The sequence below is a fragment of the Chinchilla lanigera genome, unplaced genomic scaffold, assembly GCF_000276665.1.
Source record: "Chinchilla lanigera isolate Chin_1 unplaced genomic scaffold, ChiLan1.0 scaffold00124, whole genome shotgun sequence".
NCBI lineage: Eukaryota > Metazoa > Chordata > Mammalia > Rodentia > Chinchillidae > Chinchilla > Chinchilla lanigera.
In genome coordinates, this window is record NW_004955525.1 from 620,740 (window position 1) to 627,647 (window position 6,908).

The following is a 6,908-nucleotide window of genomic DNA, read 5'->3' on the forward strand; positions in this document are numbered from 1 at the left end:
GCTGACACCTATGTCTTCAAGAGGTTTACCTATTTTGTCTTCCAACAGATTATCTTTCTGTTCTAATGTTTAGATCTTTGGTCCATTTTGATTTTAATTTAGTTCATAGTGAGAGATATGGCTCTAAATCAGTCTTAGGTATGTGGATAGCTAATTTTCTCAGCACCATTTGTTTTTTTTTTTTTTTTTGGGTTTTTCGGTTTTTCTCCGGTACCGGGAACCGAACTCACGACCTTGCGCTTGCCAGGCAGGCGCTTTTGCCGCTGAGCTAAATCCCCAGCCCCAGCACCATTTGTTAAACAGGCTATCTTCCCTCTGTTGAAGAGAACTGGATGCTTTGTCAAAAATAGCATATTTGAGTGTGCCTGGAGTAGTTTGTGTCCTATATTCTGCTCCACTGATCTGCAACTCTGTTTGTTTCTTTATTTGTTTGTTTTTGCCAATACCATGCTTTTTTTATTACTATCGATTTGTAGTATAACTTGAAGTCCTGGATTTTGATGCTTCCTGCTTTACCCTTGACCAGAATTGCTTTTGCTATTCTAGGTCTCTTCTGGCTCCATGTGTATTTTAGTAGTGCTGTGTCCAGTTCTGTAAGGAATGTTCTTGGTAATTTGATTAGAATTGCATTAAATCTGTACAATAGTTTTGAAAATATGACCATTTTAACTATATTGATTCTGGCTACCCAGGCACAGGTGTTATCTTTCCATTCTGTGATATTCTCTTCCTTTTTCAGAGTAGTACAATTTTTGTTGTAGTTCTTTCACTTCCTTGGTTAGGTTAATTTCTTGTATGTTTCATTTTTCTTAATATTATTTTGAAAGGTAATGTTTTCCTAATTCCCCCCTCAATGAGTCTGTTACTGGTGCACAGAAATGCTACTGATTTCAAACTACACTGCTGAATTTGTGTTTCTACGCTGCTGAATTTGTGTTTCATTTCTAGGACTCTTTTGGTGGAGTTTTGGTGGCCTTTATGTATAGGAAACTGTCATTTGCAAATAATGATAATTTAACTTCTTTCACTATCCATATACTCTTTATTTCTTTCTCTTACTGCTCTAGCTAATGCTTCAAAAACTATATTAACTAAAATTGATGATAGTGGTCATTCTTGTCTTGTTTCTGATTTTAGAGGGAGAGTCTTAGCTTCTCTCTATTTAGTATAATGTTGACAAGTGGTTTGTCATAAATGGCTTTTATTAGGTAGAGATAATCACCTTCTATTCCTATATTCTTCAGGATGTCCTTCTTTTTCATTAATTGATGTTGAATTCATTAATTGATGTTGGATTTTGCTTTCTTGTGTTTATTTAAATGATCATGTCATTTTTGTCCTTGCTTCAGTTTACATGGTGTATTCCATTTATTGATTTACATATATTTAACTACCCTTGCATCCCTGAAAGTGTCCTAGTTGGTTATGATATGTTCTGTTTGATGATTGGTTGCATTCTGTTTGCCAGGATCTTATTGAGGATTTTTGCATCTGTGTTTGTTAAAGTGATTGGTCTGTAGTTCTCTGTTTTTGCCTGGGTCCTCTTCTGGTTTTGGAATCAAGGTAAAACTTGTTTCCATAAATGAATTTGGGAGTAGTGTTTCCTTTTAAATTTCACTAAAGAGTTTGAGGAATATTGGCATTAAATCTTCCCTAAATTTCTTATAGAATTCGCCAGTGAACCTGTCAAGATCTGGACTTTTCTTTATTGGTATATTTTTTCCATTAGTTCTTGAATTTTACTGTCCGATATTGACTTATACAGGGTTTTATATCACCTTGTTTCAGCTAGGGCTGTTCACATACCTGGGAATTTATCCATTTCCTCTGAATTTTCCATTTTACTAGAGTACAGTTTCTGAAAGTAGAGATTTTTGGATTTCAGTAGAATTCTTTGCAATTTCATCTTTTTCATTTCTAATTGCATGAATTTTGGATTTTTTTCTTTCCTTAATTTGGAGAGAGTGACTAAAGGTTTGTCAATTTTGTTTAAACTTTCAAAAAACCTGCAATTTGATGCATTGCTTCTTTGCTTTCTTTTTTTTGTCTCAATTTCCTTAATTTCTGTTTTGATCTATATAATTTCCTACCTTGTACTAATTTTGGTTTTGGATTGTTCTTGTTTTCCTAGCCCCTTGAGATGTATCATTAGGTTATTTATTTGTCCTCATTCTGTTTTTCTGCTTTAGGAATTCACTGCTATGAACTTCCCTATCAGGGCTGCTTTCACTGCATCCCATAAGTTCTAGTGTCATTTTATTGTGGAAATTGCCCAATTTCTTCTTTAATTTTATTTGAGCTATTGGTTATTCAAGAGAGTGTTTTATTTCCATTGCATAGTTTATATGGTTTATTTTGCCATTCATTTCTAGTTTCATTGCATTATGATCTGATAACTTGCATGGATTAATTTTAATGCTTTTGCATTTACTTAACCATGCTTTTTTGGGTAGCATGTAGTTTATTTTGGAGAAAGACCCATGAGCTGCTGAGAAGAATATGTGTTCTGTTGTTGGATGGAACACTACAAATATCTTTTAGGTCTCTTTTTTTTGAAGGGTTGGATCAACTCTGGCATTTCTTTCCTTTTTTTCTTTTTTTGTGGTCCGGTTAATCTGTCCATTTGTGACAGTAGAATATTGAGGTCTTCTGATTAGTATTGTATTGGTGTTTATCTGATTTTCAGCATCCATTATTTTTTGTTTATGAAGATGGGTGTGCTGGTATTTCATGCATATATGTTTATAATTGTTAACTCTTTCTGTTGAACTGTTCCCTTAACTAGTATGAAGTGATCTTTATCTCTTCTGATCAGTCTATCTTAAAATCCACTTTATTTGAATGAGGATAGCAACTCACTTTTTTCTGTATTTCCATTTCATGGAATATTGTTTCCTATTCTTTGTTTTTTAGTCTGTGAGCATCTTATTATATCAAATGTGTTTGTTACATTTGGCATAATTTTCTTTCTTAAAAGGAAAATCTTTGTGTTTTGGTTGGGTTTTTGAGACCATTCATATTGAGAGTTATTAATGAGAGTTATTGATATATTCTTTTTATTGCATTATTTTTCTGTTACTTTTTCTTTATCCCTTCCCTTTGCTTAGCTGTTCATCCTAGGAGATATATTCATTCCTTTTGAATTATTGACATTGTTGGTTTCATTGTGTCTTTCTAGAATATCCTGGGGAAATTTTGTATTGTGGTTTGGTGGTCATTAATTTCTTGAGGTAGTCCTGGTCATGGAAATAACTTATTTCTCTATCAATTACAAAGGAAGGTTTTGCATGGTATGTAAGTTGATTTTGGAAGCTGCTATCTTGTAGGGAGTTAAGCACTTCACTCCAAGCCTCCTGATCTTAAATGGCTGTGTAGAGAAGCGTTCTGTGATCATAATGGGTTTGCCTTTGTATTTGATTTATTGTCTTTTTCAAATCACTTTTAAGGTTTTCTCCCTGTGATAGAATTTTTAATATAATTTAGCATGGAGAAGTTCTCTTTTAGTCATGGTTATTTGGTGTTCTATAGGCCTCCCTTACTGTGTGCTTATTTCTTCCCTTACATTTGGAAAGTGTTCTGTCATAATTTCTCTGAAAAGGTTTTTTAATGCCATTGTGTTGTCCTCTGATTTTTGAGTTATTCCAATTATTCTTTGATTAGCCTTCTTTGGATCATCTAGCAATTGTTCCATTCATTTTTCATGTTGTCTTGTTTTTTAAGATGTCTTTGATTAGTTGGTTTTTGAAGTCATTATTGTTTTCTAATTCTGAAATTCTGTCCTCACATTGGTCTGTTCTCCTGCCAATAGTTTCAACATTATTTTCAATTTTCTAACTTTCAGATTGAAACTTTCCATGGACTTCTATTCTTTACTAAGTTGATCATTCATATTTTGTATCATTTTTTCTAGCTCATCTAGATTTCTGTTCTCTAATCTCTGCTATGCTTTTGTATAACCCTAAAGGCAAAAGTATGTACTATTCTGCACCTTGGCTTATACTATTCTGAACGTTGATGTGCTCTCTGTGTTGGCTTTGGGGGAATAGGGGCTTGGGGAGGCTTTTTTGCCTTTTCTTCCCGTGTTTTCATAGATTTTGTTCATTTTTTGTACTGAGGATTCTGGACACTTATAGTCTAAAGATTTTGCTGCTACTGTAGAGATCTCTTTAGTTCCTTTTTATTGATGTACTTTGGGTGTGGCTAAATGTAATCTTTTGCCACAGCACCAAGATTAAAGTGCTTTGCTTTTTGTGTGTAGTGGGAAATACAGTGTTGTTAGTCTAGCAACCAAGTTTTTTTTTAATATACCATAGTAATGTCAATATCAAAAAAGCTGCCTGCGTGTTGACTTACCAAGAAATCATGATAATTTTGTGACCCTTGTAATGTCAAGTGATATTGTTACACCAGTATTTCTTGAGACTAATTAGATATTAATATGCTATAAGAACCAGTTGTTTCCACCTTTATTCCTAGAGAAGAAACTGTAATTTATGATACAAACATTAAGGCAAGCCAGGTATTGACTTACAGCTAATATATAAAAAATGTAACAACTATATCTTTACTAATGGTAGAAAAGAATTCAGCAGTAATTTTATAGAGTTAACAATCAAAATATTAACAAAGCTTTGTGGTTATACAATTAAAAATTTAGGGTTTGAGTATTCAAGTTACAAAGGAGAAACACTGAGCCCAGCGCCGAGTGAGTGAGTGCTCCGGGAGCTGCTGGACTCGTGGTTCAAGTCCATGCTTTGTTCACACCACCACGGTTCCCAGCTGAAACTCGTGGAGAGAGCCAGGTATTTCCTATCTACTTCCTGAGAGCAGAGCAGGGGACCCAGGACCCTGTTGCCATTACAGACTGAGTCTTTGCCCTCCCTGCACCCGCAGCAGAGAGGAGGTCCTAACTCAGAAGCCCCAGGGAATTCTCTGGCTGGGGGCAGGACGTGGAGCCTCTCCCAGCCCCCACGCACCCTGTGCCAAGTGAGCAAATGCTCCAGGAGCTGCTGGTCCCACAGTTCAAGTCCGTGTTTTAACTTTGCCCGGACCCCCTAGGGGGTCAAAGGCATGGGCAGTCTGTGACTGCTACCCATCTGGGCTGCATCTGGATCCTGTATGTGTCCTTAACTGAGTGGAGACACAGAATCAGGTGGTTCACAAACTGTAGACTGCACAGTTTGTGTCTCGATTATGCCTGTACCCCGAACGGCCTGGAGACATAGGTCCACTGGACTGGGATTGCCACAACAGTGTAACCCAAGTCTGGGTCGTGTATGTGCCTTAAACTGCAAGGGGACGCTGGATCAGACGGTTGGCCATCAGCTGACACCAGTGCCCCTGTCTGAGAATGGGAAAAACTAGATACAAATCAAAAACTGCCGGAAAACCCGAGACTAAGTAGCGCTTCCAACAGGTCACTTGGGCAAACCTGACCAACAGGAAAACTAGGAACACTAGTGCTCTTGGCAGAGCAGCGACTGAAGAGGGAAACTGAGCTTTCTGCATCCTGTAGCATACATGACAAAACCAAGGACTAAAGAACAATCTCAGAACTACACCCCAATCTGAACAAGTCCAGGAGACATCAACATAAGAGAACTTGATAAACACATGCCTGAAATAGCTGAAATGATTGCAATGGAAGTAAAGAAACAATTCTGTAAGGCCATTGAAGAGATGAGATCAGAAATAATCTCTCAGGCAAAAAATGAAATGACAATAATAATGATGGAAATGCTCAAAAAGTCTGAAGAAGAAATCTATAAGAAAATAGAAGAACAAACACAACGGTCAGAAGCGTTCAATGAAAAATATAGCAAGGACATAGAACACATGAACCAGATTCTAAGAGACATCCAGGAAAACAAAGCTGCCATTGAAAGCTACCAAAACTGCTTGAATGAAGCTGAAGATAAAATCTCAGACTTTGAAGACAGCATAGCAGCTAGTGACCATGAAAGAAAGGATCTCGTAAAATCAACAAGGATTCAGGAAAAGTCAATTTAACAGCTGCAAGATGAGGCAAAGAGGAATAATGTACGACTCATACGAGTCAATGAAACTGTGGGAAGAAACACAACTGACATAAAAAGATTATTTGCAGAAATAATGGCAGAAAATTTCCCAAGCATGGAAGCAGAGCCAGATATACAGTTAAATGAAGCATATAGAACTCCAAACAAACACAACCAAAATAAAATTACACCCAGACATATAATAGTCAATTTCCCAGATCTCCAGCAAAAGAACAGAATATTAAAAGCTGCTAGAGAAAAGAAACAGATTACCTATAAAGGATAGCCCACCAGAATCACGGCAGAATCCTCAGCACAAACCATCCAATAGAGAGGAGCTTGGAGTGAAGTATTACAGGTCCCGAGACAGAACATCTTCTGAACAAGACTGATGTACCCTGCCAAACTATCCCTCAAATTCAAACGAGAAATAAAATGTTTTCACAACAAAGAACAATTGAAGAATTTCATGAGCACCAAGCCAGCACTACAAAGAGTACTAAAAGATATTCTAGACAGAGAAAAATCTGACCGCAATTTCAAAAACAATAGTAGGAATGAAACGTCAAGAAGAGCAAGCAAGAACACAGGTAGAAAAAGTAGGACACCAATGCAAGTAAATAACATGACAATGTTAAATCAGTACATATCAGTTATGACCATGAATGTAAATGGCCTCAATTCTCCTGTCAAAAGAAACAGACTGGCAGAGTGGATTAAAAAACAAAATCCAATGTTATGCTCTATACAGGAAACACATTTCACTCAAAAGGAAATCCATAGACTAAAAGTCAAAGGATGGAAAACAATCCTCCATGCAACAGGAACCCAGAAAAAAGCAGGGGTAGCTATTTTGTTTGCAGACAATGAAAACTTCAAACTGACAACAAT